Source organism: Mobula hypostoma, chromosome 13, assembly GCF_963921235.1.
Source record: "Mobula hypostoma chromosome 13, sMobHyp1.1, whole genome shotgun sequence".
Classification (NCBI taxonomy): Eukaryota; Metazoa; Chordata; class Chondrichthyes; order Myliobatiformes; family Myliobatidae; genus Mobula; species Mobula hypostoma.
The window spans coordinates 24,330,718-24,352,285 of NC_086109.1; the positions used below are offsets into that span (position 1 = coordinate 24,330,718).

Here is a 21,568-nt window from a genome sequence, read left to right on the forward strand (position 1 = left end):
GGTTGGTTGTCAGGGTTTGGTTTGTGGGTTTAGAATGGAGTAATGCTACACAGAGTTCTTCATCCTGGTCACTGCCTACTGAGTAAAACATGCACCCATATGAAAACAGAGCAGGCATGTTCCTTGCTCTCTGTAGGTACAGTGCCTTCAAAAAGTATTCGACTCCCACAACTATCTTCACATTTTCTAAATTTAAAATAGGAAGTAGGAATTTTGAGTCAATCTACAAAACACTGTGCATCATGTCAAATCAAAACAAAAATTCCAAAACCTGTTAACAATTTACAAAAAATTAAAAACCAAAATTTTGAGGCTGGAGAAGTATTCATCCCCTTTGTAGTTACTACACAAACTTTCCTCAAGTCCAATAATGTATATTACCCGATCAGTTCACAGTTTGTTGATGTAGAAGACTGAAGGATCAGCTGTTTTCAATGAATTCATAAGAATAAATACCCCTTTCTCTCTGTAAGGTCCAACAGTATGGTAGGTTTTCAACAGACCAAACCAAAATAAAGACAAAAGAGCATTCAAAACGAGAAAGGGAAATGATAATAGAGAAGCACAAATATGGGGAAGGGTACAGGACCATCTCAAAGGTACAGAACATACCTCGGAGCTCAGTGCAGTCCATTGTGTAAAAATGGGGAAAATATGAAACCACGGCCTAGGTCAGGCCATCCCTCTAAACTTAGTCGCTGGAGAAGAATGGCACTTGTAAGAGAGGCTACTGTGACACCAATAGTCACAATGAATCAGCTGCAGAAGTCAGTGGCTGCAACTTGTGTTGAGGTTCATGGCTCCACAATTGCTACAGCTTTGCACAAAATGGGTATGTAAGGAAGAGTAGCAAGGAAGTAGCTTGGCTAAAAAAAGCATATCAATGCCTGTAAAAACTTTGCAAAGCATCACTTAGAAGATACTGTAAAGATGTGGAAGAAGGTCTTTTGGTCAGATGAGACTAAAATGTAACATTTAGACCTCAACACTAAGCGGTATGTGCGGCATAAATCTAATACTGCGCATCAGCCTGGTAACACCATCCCTACTGTAAAATATGGTGGAGGTAGCATCATGCCTGTGGGGATGCTCTTCAGCAGTATGGACTCAAAATCTGGTCAGGATTGATGGAAAAGTGAATGCTGCTAAATACAGAGAGATCCTGGATAAAAACCTGCTAGCCTCTGCCAGAAAGTTTAAACTGGGGAGGAAGTTTGTCTTTCAGCAGGACAACAACCCAAAGCACACTGCCAGAGCAACCAAGGAGTGGCTTCAAGTGAAGAAAGTTGATGTCCTTGAGAGAACCAGTCGGAGACCTGATCAAGCATCTCTGGCAAGATGTTAAGATTACTGTCCGTCACCGCTCCCCAACTAACCTGGCAGAGCTTGAGCAATTTTACAAGGAGAAATGGGCAAATCTTGCTTCATCACATTGTGCAAGGCTAATAGAGACCTATCCAAAAAGACTACTGGCTGCAGTAGCTGAGCGAGGTGGTTCAACTAAGCATTGAGCAAGGAGGGATGAATTCTTTTGAGCTGCGGACATTTCAGTTCTTGAATTTTCAGTTTTTCATGCTTTACAATTTTCCCTGTTTTCTTTTGGGCTCTACTGTGTGAAAAAAAAAGTGATTCACAAATAAAATTTCTCATTTAAATCCATCAAAATCATTGGTTGAAATACTCATTTATGTGAACAAAGGGTTGGGTGCTAAATACTTTTTCAGGGCACTTTAATTAGCAATTTTGTTATTATTGTCGCAGATATTGAGATTGTGTGAAGAAATTAGTTTTGAATGCCAGCCAAACAGATCTTTCCAAAATATAGGTAAGTCAAGGTAGCAGAAATGGTAAAGCAATAACAGAATGCAGAATATAGTGCTACCATTACAGTCACAAAGAAAGGGCAGTGCAGGTAGACAGATAAGATGTAAGGGTCACGGCAAGGTATATTGAGAGATTAAGAGTTCACCTCCATCGTATGACAGGTCCACTCAAGAGTCTTATACAGGGAGCCTGAGCCGGCATGTTTTCAAGCTTTTGCATCTCCTGGCTGATGGAAGGTGGGGGAGAAGAGAGAGTGTTCAGGATGGGAAGGGCCTTTTATTACACTGGCTGCTTTCTCGAGGTAGAGTGAAATATATACAGAGTCAGTGGAGGGCAAGCTGCCAAGGATTGATCTGTGTCCACCGCTCTTTGTGATCTCTAGTGGTCCTGGCCAGAGCAACTAACATACCAAGCTGTGATGTATCCAGATAGGATATTTTCCTTGTGTGCCTGTAGAAATTGGTGAGGGTCAAAGGGGACCTGCCAAATTCCCTTAGCCTTATGGGGAAATAGAGGTGCTGGTGTGCTTTCTTGCACAAAGTTCAAAGTTTAAAGTGTCTACATTGTCGGACCAGGCTGAGTCATTGATGAAACTAAGCTCTCAACCATCTCCACCTCACTACTATTGACAGATTCAGGGGCATGTACTCTACCCTGTTTCCTAAATTAATGTCCGGCTCCTTTGCTTTGCTGACATTGTTGTCATGTCACCATAATGTTAGGCTCTCTATCTTCTTCTTGTATTCCATCTCATCATTGTCTGAGGTGATGTCATCTGCAAAATTGTGGATGGAGGTAGAGCATAATCTGGCATGACAGTCGGGTGTATGGGGAGTAAAGCAGAGAGAAGAGAATGTAGTCTTGTGAGGCACCAGTGTTGAGGATAATCATGGCGAAGATGTTGTTACCTATTCTTACTGACTGTAATCTGGCAGTCAGAAAGTCAAAAATATAGTGTAAGGGGGAGGTTCTGAGTCCAAGCTCTAGGTACGTTTGTTTAGAAATGCATGATCATGTCGTCAGCACAGCGGTGTAAACTACAAGCAGTGTCAATCTCCTGGGAGTGCACATCACACGCAGACTCGCATGGTCTCAGAACACATCCTATACAGTCAAGAAAGCTCACAAACACCTCTACTTTCTCAGAGGCTGAAGAGAGCTGGACTTTGCACATCGATACTCACATCATTCTACAGATGTGCAGTAGAGAGCATCCTAGCAAGCTGCATCTCTGTTTGGTACAGAAACTGCACTGCAACAGACTGGAAGGCTCTACGAATGGTATTCAAAACTGCCAGATTCATCACTGGCACCAGTGGGTCTTTCTGTGCTGCATCATATCCCGGAGTAACTATTATTTTGTTCTCCTTACACTTGTGCACAGGAAAATACATTAAACGTCCTTGAATCTTGAATCTTGAAATAGTAACACTGAAAAGTGATGAGAAGTTCTGGGCTTGTAGAGACAGGACCCAGCACTCGGCTGGATTTCTAGAAAGACAAAGACTAAGAGAGGATGGAATATCATTAAAAAAAATAAAAATCAAACAAAATGCAAACATGCTGGATGAATTAACATTAATTCTTTTTTGCTCTTTTATTAATGCATTTTACACATATTGATGGCAACATCATCAACGGTTTTAGCTGTAACATGTCATGGAATTTGGAGAGATGTTAAATAAACATATGCCTGAGGATTTGAATTATCTGGATTGCCCGGATTAAAAACAGCCTCTGCACTAATATTAATCCAGCTCCCTCACGCTGCAGAGCAAGGTAACTCCTCCACAACGGTACATTTTGCTCTCAGCATTCCTCGTGGCTGCAATCTGATAAGTTGCATTCTCAACCAGTGTGCATTTGGATCTTCTACAGCTGCAAGAGTTCAGGTTTTAGGTTCAACACTATTGATATGATCCTTTAAAAGTGGTGCTAATGAGCATTCGTCACATTAGTGTTAGAAAGAACTTGTTGCTCTGTGAATTCACAAAGCACAATACACTGCCTGTTGTGGTACTGAGTTACACAGGCTAAGATGATCTGGTCCTAAGGCACAATGGGAGACTGAGTGAACATAGAACATTAAAGCACAGAACGGGCTCTTCAACCCATGATGTTCTGCTGACCTATACAAACCTACTCCATGATCAATCTGACCCCTTCCTCTGACATAGTCCATAACCATTTTTCTTTCATCCATGTGCCTATCTCAGAGTTTCTTAAGTGACTCTAATGTATCACCTTCAACCACCAAACCTGAGAAAAAAACAATGATAATTGACCCTAAAATATCCAGAGCTTCCTATCTTTAAGAAGCTCCTTTAAGTGTACAAAATTATTATTGCCTACTGCCATACTATCCTCTTTATGTGGCTTGATGCAAAATTTAGAACATCATGGGATATTTTATTATAGCAAAGCAATTGTTGCTGTGGGATGGAGAGGGTAGAAAGTACTCTGGTTCATGTCCCGAACCTCAACACAATGACCTTCTCAATGCAAGATTCTGGTGGTCTGAAGAGAGAACTACTTCAAAGTTTAGAGTAAATGTATTATGAAAGTACACATATGTTGTGATATACTACCTCATTATTCATTTTCTTGCAGGAAGTTACGGGAATTAAAAAACACAATAGAATTTTACCAAAAAAAACTATATCAAACTAGACAAACACTGACAAATATCAACATGCAGAAGAAGACAAACTGCACAAACAAGTATAAGCCTGAGAACAGGAGTTGTAACGAGTCCCTGAAAGTGAGCCTCTAGGTTGTAGGAACAGCTCAGACTAGCGGTGAATGAAGTTATCCATGTCATTTCAGGAGCCTGATGGTTGTAGGGTAATAAATGTTCCTGAAGCTGGTGGTGTGGGCCCTAATGCTTCAGTACCTCCTGATCGATGGTAGCAGTAAGAAACGGGCATGGCCTGGCAGGTGGGGGTCCGAGATCATGGTTGTTGCCTTCTTTTCGCACCACTCCAGGTAAGTAAACTCAATGGTGCGAAGGGCTTTGCCCGTAATGGTCTGGGCTGTATCCACCACTTTCCTTTTCCATTCCTAAAGCCAGTATAACTAGCTCTCACTAGTCGTACAAGCTCACAAACATTTGCTGAACAAATCTGAAAGTGATAGTCCGCTGGTCTGCCCACTCAAGGATGAATGACCATGTCCATGCAAACACGACTCAGCAAGAGCTGGATTCAGGTCTTCACTTATTTATGCTTTTACCTTTAAACTCAAACAAAATGTGGAAAATTTGCATTTCTATTGTACTTTTCACTAGCTCAGGATGTCTCAAGATGTCTAACAGCCGATAGATTAGCCACTGTTGTAATCTAGGAAGTGTAAGAGTTAATTTGTGCAAAATAAACTCACTCAAACATTCAGGTGATAGTCACCAGATCATGAATCCAGAATTACGTTACTACTGCTGGGGTCTGGTGCTTTTGCGATCCAAAGATTCTTTAGAAGTCAAGAGTGAGGTATAAAACTGTTTATTCAGTGTTTTAAGGACAATGAGCAAACATAGAAAAAGACAGAACAAAGAAGTTGTGGTCATTTTATACTTAAAAATGAGCTCAGACTAGACAGATAGTAAAACATTCCAGTGATAAGAATAACCTATGAAATACGCGGCTTCAGTGTCGTGACATCCGCTGCGGAGAAGCTTTTATTTATTTATTTGTTGAGATACAGCACGGAATAGGCCCTTCTGGCCCTTCAAGCCATGCTGCCTGGCAATCCCCCGATTTAATACTAGCCTAATCATGGAACAACTTACAATGACCAATTGACCTATCAACCGATACGTCTTTGGACTGTGGGAGGAAATCGGAGCACCCAGAGGAAACCCACACAGTCACAGGGAGAACATATAAACTCCTTACAGGCAGCGCCGGGAATTGAACACTGTTTATCTGTACTGTAAAGCGTTGTGCTAACCATTAAACTACTGTGCTGTTTCTAGAAAAATACAGAATCAGCTATACTACCATTACTGAAAAATTAACTTAACAATTTCGTCTACATAGGAGATTATATAAAAATACAAGCAAGCATAGGAAAAGATAAACTACAAGAGAAATAACAACTTTGCACTCTAATCTAATACTACATTTTAACAATGCTAAAAGAGATTTGTGGTAGTGAGAGTCAGAAAAAGGTCAAGATCTTCAGTTGTGAAGTTTGGGGAGCTGCGCTGCTACGTCACGCCATGTTGAAAATTACATTGTGAGTCCTAGCACACTGATCCCTGTTGATATGTTGTAAATTCTCACATTTAGCCAGCAAGTACTCTCCATGAAGTTAGCTCATGCAGGGCATATCATGATGAAAGCAACACTCTTCAAACCAATGAATAGGTACTACAGCGACAGGAGCGGTGAAGGTGGGAGAGTTCTCCCAAGCATTAGAGATGTCTGAACAGGCTGGGAAATAACAGTATCTGTGGGATAATTATGACTTTTGCCAGTGGACCACAGGCATCTTTTAGGACTACAGCTTAGCACTTCTGGGAGGAGGTTGCCATGGAGATTTCTGTAAGGACATGAGTGCAGTCCTTGAATGCTGACACTTTGGAAAACTGTAATAGAGACAAATGTTTGCATCTGCTCTTATAGATCTACTGGAATGAAGGAACAGTAGATGTTGTTTTCACTCCATGCACATGGTAGCCAGGTATCCTCCCTAATGCAGCTGTGAGCAGCAAACCGTGAGATGCAGCAGGTACCAGCAGAGGCAGCCTGGAATGACCCTGAAGCTAGGAAATGGTGTGTGACTGTGACCTTGACCTCCTTAGAATAAGCAATCCAGGTGCACAAGAGGCAGTATTTGCAGGAGGTCAGAGATCTCAGTAAGGACAAAGAATGCTCTTTCATTGTAGGCCCACCAAAGAGCAGAGTTTCAAGGGACTGAAGGTTAATAAAACACAGTTGTTTTGTGGGTGGAAAATAAACTTTCACTTTTTAGATCCGCAAAGTTCAAAATCTCAGTGTATATGAAAGCTGTACTCTGCACTATTATTGACAGTGTTTAAGGGACTCAGGCTACTGGCATTAGACTGGACAAGAACATCACTACTAAATGGTGCAGAGTCAAATTTCTCAGCAGATTCTGAGCGAATCGTACACAGCTTTGTTCTATTCTGGATTAAGCCAATGTTCAAGTGTGCAGCTATATTTCATGTTGTAATCATGTGACTGAAGTTCTTGCCAAGTCTGGTTTATTGCTATGATAAATATTGATCCGAAGGACAGGAGAATTTTACAGCTCTTCTTCCATTAATGATGGTAAGTTAAAAGGTTGATTTATTTTTGCCATATGCACCTAAGTGCAGTGGAAAACGCTATCCATACAGCCATACAGACCATATCATCGCATCAGTACACTGAGGTAGCGCAAGGGGAAGTGAGAACAAAAATAACAAGGAAGAATGATGAATAAAGTGTTAAAATTATGGAGAAAGTGCAGTGCAGGCAAACAATAAGGTGCAAGGCTAGAATGAGGTAGATTGTGAGGTCAGGAATCTATTCTTTTTGCATGAGGGGCTTTTTTGCATCCATCTGAAAGGATTTGGAACCTCAGTTGCAAAATTTGCCAAAATCATATGTTAAAATTCCTGAAGTAAGATTGAACTTTGACTTTCTGACTTAGAAGCAAGGATGCCACCCACTGAGCCATGGCTGGCATCCAAATGAGTGGAAAAATTCCTGATATCACTCCTCAGTCAAATTTATTTTCCATTCTTGACACATATTTACTGAAGCCCCACAAAATACCATCTTCGCTATGCCAAAACCTTCCGCCAAACCAAACTTCATGTCTGAGTCCAAATGATGCATATAAACATATTCTTCCACGGTAGAGGGCATCACTAGTGCTGTTATTCCTAGATAGTAACTTGGAGTAATAGATCATATATTTGCTACATATGATCATCCTGTTATTGGCAACTATCTTATATTCCAGTGTGGGCAATCAGATGAGCTTCATTTATTTGTAATATCTTTCCTGACTTATATTCAATAAAGACATTTTACCTTATGTATGAGCATTATTTCCTGTGAAAAGTCAGTTCTTCTTTGCCTAAACACAGCCCAAACTTAGGAAAACCATGCCATCTCCTGCTTAAACTTCTATCTTAGCATGTAGCTGCAGTTCTTCCAGCCTCATTAATCTGTTGTGACAGGCTTCTAATTCATCTACTGCATCTGGCAAACCAACCATCCAGGGTGTGAATTAAACAGCATCCACAATGTTCAAAAACTACTTAAGAACAAAATAAACAATATATGATCAAATAGTTTTTTATAGTAAAATCATAAAATAGAGATTCAGTTTGTATCTTTGACCCTATTTTCCTCAACTACTTTATGTTTCACATTCCACTGGAAACTTTGAGGAAGCAGGACACGTTCAGCTTTGCTACAGTTTAACTAAAAGCAAATGTGGGTGCATAGCAGAGCAACCAATAGTAGAACTGTTCTTGCTACAGAAATAACTCCCTCACTGAGGATGAAGAAATAATGAGTTCTCCCTCATAAGTGATGAAACTCAACTAATCCAGAAAAACAGAAACTCAATCCATTAAAATAACTATAATATAAAGCTTTCCATTGGCCATTTATCTTTCCCCATCAATTCAAATATGCAAAGCTAGGAAATAAGCAGAAAAAATTACATATTTCAAAACAGCATGAACACATTTAGCTGTGAAGTTCTCTCCTGTGCCTTATAATATCTGCATTTATAACTTTACTTGGGAAATGTTAGATTCCCTTGAAACTTCCCTTCTGCAAATTTATCATCCTGTTAGCCAACTTAGTGTTTTTGTCTTTGCTGTCAAGGACAGCATTTTTCACCCCATCCCTGGTTACCCTGAGAAAGAGGAGGTGGATCATTCAAAGGAGTTGCTAAATAAACATGTGCCTGCAAGTCCCAGGACACTTCACTTTGAGGGAGAATGTTGTGTACTATATCGCAGTGCATTCAGTAACTTTTAAACCGTTAAACTGGATTTTGGCTTTGTTTCCTAAATGTTGTGGGAGCATGGTTAAATAATAAGGTTTAAAAAGATCTTTTCAGGTTCCAAGTTAGAATTATCATATTTAACAGCTAATTTTAACTTCAGGGATGATGGCAACTGAGGAAGATAAAAGAAATTAAACCATAAAGCAATTTACCTTTTACCTGGTGCATATATCAAAATTGTGGCTTTTTAAAAAACCACAGCAGATGCTATCATTTGGAGGGCAAAGTTAAAACAGGGCAGGCTTGAGACAAAATTCAGGCGAATGTTTATAATGCTGCAGAATGGATATGTGTTTGGCAAATAAGCCAGTACAGACAGAGGATATATTCTTTTATATTATGTAAATGGGCCACAGTTCCTTGGAATACACATTTGAATGGGCTTGATGGGAAAGGGATTTGGAAACATACGTTTATAACTCATTACAAGTAGTGATGTCAATTAATAAAACCATTACAAAAAAAAACAAGCCCAGCAAAGAGATTAAATTATAAATCTAATTCAATGTAGTAATTACAAGAATTATAATTATAAATTTAAAAGAGATTAAATTAAGCCTAAGTCTTATGGTCTTATTCAGAGTGTCACAGGTTATGGGAGAAGACAGGAGAATGGGGTTGAGAGGGGTAATCAAACAGCCATGATGGAATGGCGGAGCAGACCTGATGGGCTGAATGGCCTAATTCTCCTCCTATGTCTTATGGTCTTAAATTCAAAGGAGATCGGACTGAAAATTAGAAAGGTTATGATGAACTTGTTTAGAAACTTGGTTAGACTACACTGTCTGTGTGCAGTATTTTCCCCTTTAAAGACAAATAAGAGCATAAGGTTCCTGGAAAAGGTACAAAAAAAAATTCTACACTTTTTTTCCAGAATTGAGAGGCTCTAAATAGCCATAAGCGTTGAAAAAGCCAGGGGACTTTTCTCTAGGAATAACGACAGGGTGATTTGATCAACTTCTTTAAGAACGTGATAAGTTTTAATATGGTAGATGTAGGGAATATGGCAATAACTAGGGACAATACAAGTATTTCTATAATGATCACTAATAAATTTTACAGGGAATTCAAAAGAAAATTCTTCACTCAGATAATAATTTGAATATGGAACTTGCCCATACAAGCAGTCACTGAAGTGAATATCCAGACAGATTTAGGAGGAAGAAAGATAAACTGCAGGGTAAAAGAAACAGAACGATATGTTGATGGTGTTAAATAAAAAGGTGGGAGGAGAATCATATGGGCTGAATGGAAGTACTTTGTAGCACAATTTTATCTGATTTTGCCTTTTCCAAATTATTTCAAAACCATTTGAAAGCAATTTCTCATTTCACAATTGCAGCTTGTGTTTAAGAATCAGCGAGTTGAGCGTATATAGTCAGCAGTGTGATTTAATGTACCTGTGCTCCCTTGTTTATACTTAGGATTCCAAACCCTAAACGTTTCTTGTATACATTATTATTAAGATTTAGTGATGTAGCTGCACCATTAGACCAATTCTCAAGATTCTGTCCAACATGCTTATTGAATTTGGAGATCCAATTTTCTCCCCCCGCCCCAAGACTTAACAGGTTTTTGTTATAACTAATAATTTGAGATATTGAGCGACATGTATTGCCCATCCCTAACTCTCTTTAGGAAGGGAGTGGGTAGTGATCTTTATGAATCCCTGTTGAATGTACCCCTGTCAATGCTCCAAGGGATTTTGTCTCATGATGCCAAATATAAATTAATCTCCACTGCCTGCACTTGGTCTATATCCCTCTATACCTCGCCTGTAAATGGGTTTGTCCAAATACATCTTAAATGTCACTATTATATCTGCTTTTGCCCAGTTATCCTTTATATGCCCCTCATTATTTTATACATTTCTACCAGATCGCCTCCTCAGCTTCTGATGCTCCAGAGTAAAGAATCCAAGTTTGTCCAGGCTTTTGTTATAACTAATACACTCCATTCCGGGCAACAACGTGGTGAACCTCTTCTGTAGCCTCTCCAAAGCTGTCACACTCTTCCTATAGAGTGGTGAGTAGAAATGCACACTATTCTTCAATTATGACCTAACTACAATATTTTACATCACACTTGTCTGGATTAAACTCATCGGCCATAACTCTGCCCAAATTTCCATACTATCTATATCCTGCTGAACACCCTCACTATCCACAACTCCACCATCATTTTCAAGCCCACTAATCAGATCAGAAATATTTTCATCTAGATAATATTTATATATATTATAACAGTGGCCCCCCAACAATGATTCTATTCGGCCTTCAGTTATGCCTGTGACCAAAAGGAACATGGTAACCTGCCTCAGTGACTATCGTCCAGCAGCACTTACATCCACAGTGAAGAAGTGCTTTGAAAGGTTGGTGATGGAACATATCAACTCCTGCCTGAGAAGCAACTTGGATCTGTTTCAATTTGCCTACCAGCACAACAGGTCCATAGCAGTTGCCATTTCATTGGCTCTTCACTCAAGCCTGGAACATCTAGATAGCAAAGCTGCATACATTAAGATGCTCTTCATTGACTACAGTTCGGCACTTAATATTATTATCCCTTCAAACTAATCAATAAGGTTCAAGACCTTGGCCTCGATTCCTCCTTGTGCAATTAGATCCTCAATTTCCTCACTTGCAAATCCCAAGTCAATTCAGATTGGCAAATATATCTGGTTTACAATCTCCATCACCAAAGGCGCACACAAGGCTTTGTGTTTAGCCCTCTGCTCTACTCGCTTTATACTTCTGACTGTGAGGCCAAGCACAGCTCCAATGCCATATTTAAGTCTGCTGATGACACCACAGTCATTGGCCAAATCAAAGATGGTGACGGATCTGCATGTTGAAAATCTGGCTAGGTGGTGCACAAGATCAACCTCTCACTCAATGTCAGCAAGATCAAGGAGCTGATTATTGACTTCAGGAGGAGGAAACCAGAGGTCCACAAGCCAGTCCTCATCAGGGGATCAGGGGGGAGAGGGTCAGCAACTTTAAGTTCCTCTGTGTTATCATTTCAGAGGATCTGTCCTGGGCCCAGCGTATAAGTGCAACTACAAAGAAAGCACAGCAGATCCTCTACTTCCTTAGAGGTTTGTGAAGATTCAGCATGACATCTAAAACTTTAACAAACTTCTATGGATGTGTGGTGGAGAGTATATTGACTGGTTGCAACATGGCCTGGTATGGAAACACCAATGCCCATGAATGGAAACTCCTACCAAAAAGTAGTGGATATGGCCCAGTCATGGGTAAACTCTTCCTCACCATTGAGCACATCTACCTGAAAAGCTATTGCACAAAAGCATCAATCATCAAGGATTCCCGCTACCCAGGCTATGCTCTCTTCTCACTACTGCCATCATAGAGAAGGTACATGAGCCACAAGACCTGCACCACCAGGTTCAGGAGCAGTTATTACCTCTCAAACAGGCTCTCGAACCAGTGGGGATAACTTCACTCAACTTCAATCACCTCATCACTGAACTATTTCCACAACCTATAGATTCACTTTCAAGGACTCTTCGCCTCATGTTCTCGACAATTATTGCTTATTTACTAATTAATATTATTTCTTTTTATTCCCTCTACATTTGCACAGTTTGTTGTCTTCTGCACATTTGTTGATGTCCATCCTTTTGGGTGTGATTTTTCATTGATTCTTGGACTTACTAAGCATGCCCAGAAGACAACAAATCTCAGGGTTGTATATGGTGTCATATATGTACTGTATTTTGATAATAAACTTACATTGAACTCTGAGTGGAATGCCACCTGTCACAGACCTCCAGTGAGAGAAACACCTCTCCAACACGGACCTCTGTTTTCTATAACCAAGCCAATTTTGTATCCAACTCACTCACTCATCATGATTTCATTGTAACTTAATCTTCTGGACCAGCCTACCAAGAATGGATTTGCTAAATGCTTTACTAAGGTCCATGTAGACAACATCTATGTTGACAATATCATTTGAAACAATAGCATTTGGACAAGTTAAGTGGAGTTGAATAAATAATAGATTATGCATGATAGCTTTTGCTATTTCTGTCATTATAGTCTACTGGTATAGAGGAGCTACTGAAACATGAATCAGAATTAATTAACCCAACAAAATAGAAAATCTGTTCTATGAGGGATTTGCTTTCAATAATTTTCCATCATTCTGCTTTTTCCATCCTGCTTTATGTAATATGCCCCTTGAATTATATCAGCCAGGTTTAAGGGTACTCAGATACCTGCCAAATTTTCACACATGGAAGCCCAGTCTGGCCAAAAAAAATTGTAGTCCATGTTGAGAGGAATCTCGCACCTCCTACTGATCTCTTTTACCTTAATCTATACTCTTTTACCCTAATCTATTCACTGACCATGAAAAAATTACCGATATATAAACAAGATACTGGGATCTTGCATAACCTGTAGCTCCGCATCACTAAACAATTCTTTTGTCAGGACTCTACAAGTTCAGGTGTTGGTCCAGTGTTCTACGTTTTTGTTAACGTAGTGCATGTGGTAAAGTATTGATCCCTTTTCGGGGAGGGTTTCAAATTCAGATTAGCTCCGTACAGCACAGGATTGTATTAAATAAAATTAGTTCATGAAATTTAACTAGTCACAAATCCATCCAGTGTAGTTAAACTCCATCATATGACCTTAGCTTTCTAGTATTATTGGCAGAACACCTCATGGACTGGAAGTTTCAAAACCAGATGAGCTTTTCCAATTGATAGTAAATTACTCTCCCTGGGTGTAATTTTACAAGATGGCATCTAACTGTGAGGTTTAAGGACACTTCAGATAGATTGGAATCTAATCAGATAATTAGGTTTTTATATATTATATATTATGAAAACAGATATCAATATGTATGATCGAATCTAATCAGAAAGTTTGAGTGGTTTACATACAGCTAAGCAGATATCCTGCGTGACACACAATTTGGGTGTAAAATGATTAAGTTCCGTGGTTTATTCAGTAGTGTTTATTGTCCCCTCCCTTAACACCTGATGATTTCTTTGTCAGAGACTTTAATTTGCTTCCATGTCTCTATTGACAACAAAAATAAACAGAAAGGTATTGTTGAAAAAGACAAGAGCTAAAGATGAGTGACCAGGAGCAGCCCCCATTATCTTGTATAATCACAGCACATCATCCGATACTGCTTTATGATTTTATTTCAACAATTTACTTTGTAGAATTCTGTTGGATGGAGAATATATCAAGGTTCTCAGTAAGATCTGTACATAGGAATTCCAAAGTTTCGCCAACGACTGAGCTTCTTTCTACTGTTCAGCTCCATGACACCTTAGAACACATTTTCACTTGAGAGAATTAGCATACAATAAAGAGGTCAATTAGGAAACGGAGAGCCATAAGGCTAAGTTACGTCAGCAAAGGCAGACCAGTTTTTCTATGGAGTTTCTGTTGGTCAGGCTGGTGCTGAGAACAAACTTCTCACTTCAGTTCCTTATTATAAGCACTCGTGGTCCCTTGAAAACGTGAAAATACCAGGATTTCAGGCAGGCATCTCAGTTAAGAATTTCTACCCAGATTTCATTATTCTATGACAAGCGAAGTCCAAGACAATTAGCGTTTAGGAACATCACAGTTCCCACTCAACAGAATCCAGTGTTGTCATCACACACCTTGAGGACAGCTACAGCAAGGTTTATGTACAAACCAAACCTCCTTCTACACTAGGAGTGAAGATGGCTCCAAGGAACTAAAACAGAATTCAGAATGTGGATCAAAGCTTCCTCTACATGGTCACATCAAACATTTCTAGAGGAGGATCAGCAGAGTTTAGAAACCTTGCATACCCTTGCAACAATATATTGTAGTGTTGGCCATCTCCAGTACTGTACCATGTGGTTAGTCCCCAATTTAGTCTCAGCATGTGACTGGTTTCACAGGAAATCCATTAACAATAGGGCTTGAGTGGACAATGACCAAATGAAAGACTTCATTTCTACATTAATTGCATGGAGAGTCACAGTCACATAGAATGCAAAGTAACAGAGCAAGGACAACAAACGCATTTACAGAAAGTTATAGTTTACCTTCTTGTACTGAAGCCGCTGGTTTGGTGGGCACCATTCTCTTAACTATCCATTCAAAGTTTGTCTAAAGGGGAACTACTGGGCATGAGAGAGAGAGTGAGAATAAATTGCAGAGCTATGAGGAAATGAGCAGGGTGGATGGAGCTGTTGGGAACTCAGTGGGTTGAATACCATAATAAGTAAGTTGGTTTCAGAACATTCCTCATTTGAGGACTGTCCCATCCATAAGTGTATTTTACATAGAATTTAAAACAGTACAGGCCCATGGCCCATAATGTTGTGCCGACCTTTTTGCCTTTTTCCAAGATCAGTCTAACTCTTCCCTCCCACATAGCCCTCCATTTTTATTTTGTCTATCTGTCCATCTAAGAATCTCCTAAATGTCATCTATATATCAGCCTCTATCACCACCCCTGGCAGTGAGCTCCACACACCTAACACACTCAGTGTAAAAAATATACCTTTGACATCCCCCCTATATTTTTCTCTAAACACCTTAAAATGATGTCCACTCATATTAACCATTTTTACCCTGGGACAAAGTCTCTGGCTGTCCACCTTCTTTTTGTCTTGTAAACCTCTATCCATCACCTTTCATCCTCTTTCATTCCAAAGAAAAATAATCTTAGCTCACTCAACCTCTCCTCATAAGACATGCTCTCTAATCCAGGCAGCATCATACTAAACTAGTTTTCCTAATAGAAATGTAGCTAGGTTCACAGACCAATAATTATCTTGATGACCATTGGTCAATGTCTTCCCACAAAAGGCTAGGAGTTTTCTCATCTAAACTCAGCCAAGACTGAAAACAGAATTGAATATGGACCTCATTTCAAAACTTTGTACAGGCATTACAACAGGTTGAAAAACTTGCTGGCAAAATTACAGAATGCATGATAATAAGCCAATAATTTAAAAAACATAAACAACTAGAGTATAATTCAGAGAATTTGATCAACTTTTCAAGTTCAATGTCAAAATCTCAGAATGAGGCTGAAACTAAATCCTGGCTTCCTTTTTAGGGATATTAAACTATCAATTCACAATGTTTAAAAGTCAATCAGAACTATTTGATACCAACTGTTGTTATCTTTACTCAATTTCCAAATACCAATTTTTCCATCTATTCAGCTCTTGCATTTTCACTCCGAAACAGTGAAACACTTTCTCTCTCACTTTCTGCTTCCTCTGCAATCCAAAAACCCTAGACACCAAGTCTGCAGTCTGCTTGACTCTGCTGGCTATTACTGCCCACCAGTACTCTGGCTCAGTGGGCAGCATTCATCAAATCGGAAACATTGTGGGTTCAAAAGGGATCTAGTACTTTCCTAGAGTATATGACAAAAAAAAACTCTTCTCGGGCTTCCAGCTGGGTGCAAATATCAATTTTAGCCCACACTTCAACAACAAGCTCTGGCATCTTCATCAGGGATGATGCCTAGTCCAGCAGGTTCAATTTCCAGATCATAAACTTAAATTGCAAAGTCTAACTTGATGGAGAACTTCACTGTCAGAAGTGTCTTCTTTTGGAGGAGATGTTAAAATGAAAAAGGTCTGTAGTTTCAGTGAACATTTCCATGGGATTTTTTTAAAATAACTGCAGGGACGAGAGGTTGAAACATAGATAAACTGAAGGACCTGGCAATGGTATTATTAGAGCGGAGAAAGATGAGAAGAGATTTAATAAAAGAGTACAAACCAGTGACAAGTTCAGATCAGGTAAATAAAGAGAAACTATTCGAATTCCAATGGAAACCAGCCTCCCTTCCATGGATTCAATCTATACTTCTCACTGTCATACCAAAGCATCCAGCATAATCAATGATTTCTGCATATTCTTCGACATTCTTTCTTCACCCCTCGACCACTGGGCAGAAGACACGGAAGTCTAAAATACATACCACCAAGGGCAGCTTCTACTGCACTGTTATAAGACACTTGAATAGTTTCCTAGTATGAGAGCTTGGACTCTCAGCCTCAAAACTCACCTCATTATGATCTTGCACCTTAGTGTTTACCTGCACAGCACTTTCTCTGCAGCTGTTATTCTTAAATCTGCATTGTTATTGTTTTATCCTGTACTACCTCAGAGCACTGTGTAATAATTTGTGTGAATAGTATTCAAGAAAAGCATTGTATTTTGGTCTAAGTAGCAATAATAAAACAATTCCCATTAAAGTAATGGAGTCATGGATTGAGCTTCTTCAAACCATCTTCTCTGTGCTGTTCAAAAGCTAATCCCACTGGATCCAAAGTTCTGTAGATCATAGTTTACAATGTGAGTTTCTACCTGCAACTTCCATTCAGGCAGTGAGTTCAGTCGCCCTACAACGCTCCTGGTTAAGACACAGTCTCCTCTCTAATCCTTTTAACAATTACATTAAACATACACACCTCATCCTTAATAGGCACCCAATCCACAAGTCTCAGGTTTGGCCTAGGGGAAAATACGACCTATCTGTTTACTCTACATGCCTTTACACAGCTCAATTAAACCTCTCCACTGTTCCTAATAACACCTCTCCCTTCAATTTATCCAATAATTTCTCATAGCTCAAGAAAGTCTGCAAATGCTGGAAATCCAAAGTAACACACACAAAATGCTGGAGGAACTCAGCAGGTCAGACTCTTTATGGAAATGAATAAAGGTTTGACATTTTGGGCTGAGATCTTTCTCATAGCTAAACATCAGTTTTGGCAACATGCGATAAACGTCCACAGTAGCCTCTGCAATGCAATGGCATCTTCATCAAAAAGGAATCCAGATTATCAGATCCAGGGGTGAGGTGAGGGATTTATTTTTTCCATAGAGCAAGTAAAGCAGTCAGCATTACAATCTGGAATATATGATCTCTAGATATTGTTAATGCGGATGCAATTGTGGCTTTCAAAGCAGAATTGAGTAAATGTTTGAGAGTATAGAATGGGGAAATGGTGCTGATTGGATTTTTCTCCTTTTTAGCCAGTTGTGGATAACTTACTTTAACTGCAAGTTTATGGGTTGTGAGGTAGTGGCCAGTGTGAGGCAGGAAGTGGCTGATGAGGTGAGCAAGTGGGTAACTGGTAAGGTGGTCTGCTCCTTCTGCCAGTTATGCTTTGTGCACTCTTGAGAAACAGCCCCCGGGTCCTGAATGCCATCTCCAGAGTTCCTTCCCCACTTCAAGCAGTCATGGGCCAGGCATTCCCAGGAGTCAGTGGGAATCTTGCACTTTTCCAAGGAGGCTTACAGAACATTCTTGAATCTTTCCCTCTGTCTCCTTAGTAATATCTCCCAGTCACAGAGCTCAGAACTGAGAGATTGTTTTGGGAGTCTGGTGTCACACAACATTGCCTGTCCAACAGATCTACTTGAGTGCAATTAGGATCGCAATGAAAATGTTGACCTGGAAAAGGATAATGACTGAGTTTCTCAACAAAGAGCAAATAGGCTTGATGGGCTGAAGGGCCTTCTTTGGTACTGTACTTATCATATCATTTTAAGAGCAGGAACATTCTTCTTTGCATGGCAGACCAGTGCTTATCCATCAAACTACACCACTGGAAGTATCTATTTAGTCATTTTCAGATCACTGTTCACTCCATGCTAATTAGGGGCTATCTTTCCCTGCATTAGCACAGTGACTTGGCTTCAATAGCTATAAAGTTCTCAGAGACCACGAGAAGCGCAATATAAATGAATTGTGAAATGAAACAAAACTTGCATTGATATTTCACCATTCACGTCACTTTTAGGACATCTCAAATGCTTTACAACATTTAAATACTTCTGAGGTGCAGTCTCTGTTATAATGTGAAAAACCTGCAGCCAATTTGAACACAGCTAGCTCCCACACACAATAACCAGTAAACGTTAAAGTGCAACAATGCTAGATGGGAGATAAATGTGGACTAACACATTGAGAGACGTCCTCTCTTTTTCTGAATATCAGGGGACATTTTATAATATTTAGAGAGCAGAGAGGGCTTCAGTTCAAAGTCTCACCTGAACATCAAGGTCTACAACTGTGCAGCACTCCCTCAGCATGGCAAGAGAATGAGCCAGTGATTCTGTGGTCAAGGTACTAGAGGGAAAATCAAATCCACAAACTTCTGATACAAGTGTGCTACTCACAGAGCCACAGCTGGCAAAAGTGTGGCTGCAAAACAATGAAAGAAAATACTTGCATTTTTATGGTGCCTTGCAGGCCCAGTAAAATATTCCTGATGGGTATTCATGCCGTAATTTAAGAAACGCAGCGGCCTATTTGATCAAAGAAATGTTCTGCAAACTGGATAATTATCTCTTTGTAAATTTGGTTGTCCCATGTAAAATGTCTCTCCCAATATACAGTAAAACATTATTTATATTTTTGTTTAGGTTAAAAAAGTACATTATTTAGTGAGCTCACTGACCAATTGAAATTTATAATTTCCTCACATATTTTACCAATATGGATAACAGAAGGTTGGGCCAATGACCTTTCCTCTGATCTTAAATGATTGGGACTTGGTTCGAGCAGATACAAGAGCAAATGTTCCAGATGATAACAATATAGAGAGAAAAACAGTGAAATAGATCACAGACAATTGGGAATTCGGTACATAATTCAGGTGAAAAAATAAGGAATTTGGAAATAGAACTAATTAATTATTGTCACACGTAGTGATATTTTTAAATTTTATTTAATTATTTATTCCCAATAAGCCTTTCAGGCCATGTCGCCCAGCATCCTCTGGTTTAACCTGAGCCAAATTACGGGATGATTTACAATGACCAATTAACCTATCAGCCGGTACGTCTTTGGACTGTGGGAGGAAACCGGATCACCCGGGAGGAAACCCATGAGGTCACAGGGAGAACGTACAAACTCCTCACAGACAGCAGTGAGAATTGAACCCAGGTTGCCGACACTGTAAAATGTTGTGCTAACCATTACACTACAGTGCTGTCTGTATCGTGCTAAATAGAGAAAAACTTGTCCTGCATACAGATCAAATCTTAACACAGTGTATTGATGTCGGACAAGGTAAAACAAAAACAATGCAGTAAAAAAAAGTATAACAACTACAGACAAAGTGCAGTGCAGGTAAGCTATAAGGATCAAGATCACAATGAGGTATATTTTAAGGTCAAGAGTTCAAGAACCCTTTTTATTTAATTTAAGCTCAATGAAGATTATTGAAGATCAAGAATGGGCAATGATTTTTTTGGATATTTCAATGCACGATTTCCAGAAAGTAAAAGAGCATTCAGATAAAGACATAACAATCCAGCAGCGTTTTAAGGTTTGTAATTGTAAGATAAATGGCAGCAAAAAATGGGAAACAATAAATACGGATGATGCTTTGGTGACAGACTGTGTGGTTTTACATCAGGTAAACAGTGATGTACTCAGCCCGGGTTATCAATGCCAGTATTTATGCTCCTGGTAGCCTCATTTGGACCTTTTCATCCAACTCGATCAATCAGACCCTTACTCTTTTATTTGCTTCCACTTATTTGTACGAAGGAGAAGGTATCAAGCAGAATCACTCACATGAAGGAACAGACTGGAAAATAGAATTATAAACGGAGACTAGAAATATTCCCATTGCAGGGAGAACCGATGAGAGGAGATTTAGTAGAGTTTTTTTAAATTAGTTAAAGAATAAATAATCCAAAAGGTAAGTTACTTAGTGACAAAGGTCATCAATTTAACATGGTCAGTAAGACAGTGGGCAGAGAAGTTTGAGAAATAATTGTTATTCAGAGCGTTATTGAAGCATGGTATGCTTTGATCCCGAGTGTATTGAGACAGAGAATCCATTGTACATTTTAAGGAAAAATAAATGAATATTAGACTTCAGTGAAGGATCAGGCCAGCCGGATTAGCTTTAGATTTCTTTAGCAAAGAGACAATGCAGACGTGATGATCCAAATCTACTTTTTTTGTGTGTGCTGTCTGCTTGTATAGATTTTTGATCTGCAAGCCAATAAATGTTGATTTCAAAACTCTTGGCCTGATGTGTGATGACGCAATAGAGGCAAAATAAAGTACAAACATTTCAGACATCATAAATTGCTGTTTCATTTCATCACCATCTGACAATCTCAGAAACAAAAAGCTTTTCAATCACCACTCCTTCCTGCCCACCCTCCTCCCACCACTTAGGGCAGTGCTCTCCAACGCATACTTTGCCACTCACTGTGTCTCTTCGGCTGCCGCCATTCTTCATGAGGGACCCTATAATCGGTACATTTCCTAGAATGAACTTTGCGTCGAGTCTGATCCTGCCCTGACCAGACCCGGGAATGCTGGGTAGCGGCAGAGACACCGGCTACCGTCAACCCCCTCCCCGCTTGCTTAGAAATAACATTTCATATTCACGTGGCACCCTTTACAACCTCAGGGCATTCTACCCGGCAAGTTATTTCTAAAATGAACTCACTCTTATCAGGCAGGATGCGCATAGTAAGAACACTGAACCCCGAATCCAGAAACTAGCATATCATGTGTGTGAAGTTTATTGATGTACACCGGATAGGTCATCAGGGAGAGATCCATATGTTCGGTTTTATTTCTGAAACGTTGCCTCGAGATATTTTTTCATTCATTTGAAAGAACAAAGTCGCCTTAGTTTCCTATCTCAGATGGCACTTCCGACAATGCCGCATCCCCATAGAAC

General features: G+C 39.6%; 1 protein-coding gene across 2 annotated transcripts in view; it reads right to left on the reverse strand.

The window, feature by feature from the left end:
• Positions 1-21,568, reverse strand: part of foxp4 (forkhead box P4) — a 398,372-nt gene that overhangs the window by 365,719 nt on the left and 11,085 nt on the right. Inside the window, exon 1 of one of the 2 annotated variants that reach the window (XM_063065461.1) lies at positions 21,077-21,244. The exons of the other annotated variant lie outside the window; for it this stretch is intronic. The gene's annotated coding sequence lies outside the window, so the exon portion shown is untranslated. Of the gene's footprint in view, positions 1-21,076; positions 21,245-21,568 lie in introns of those variants that run through there. 2 annotated transcript variants of the gene reach the window in all.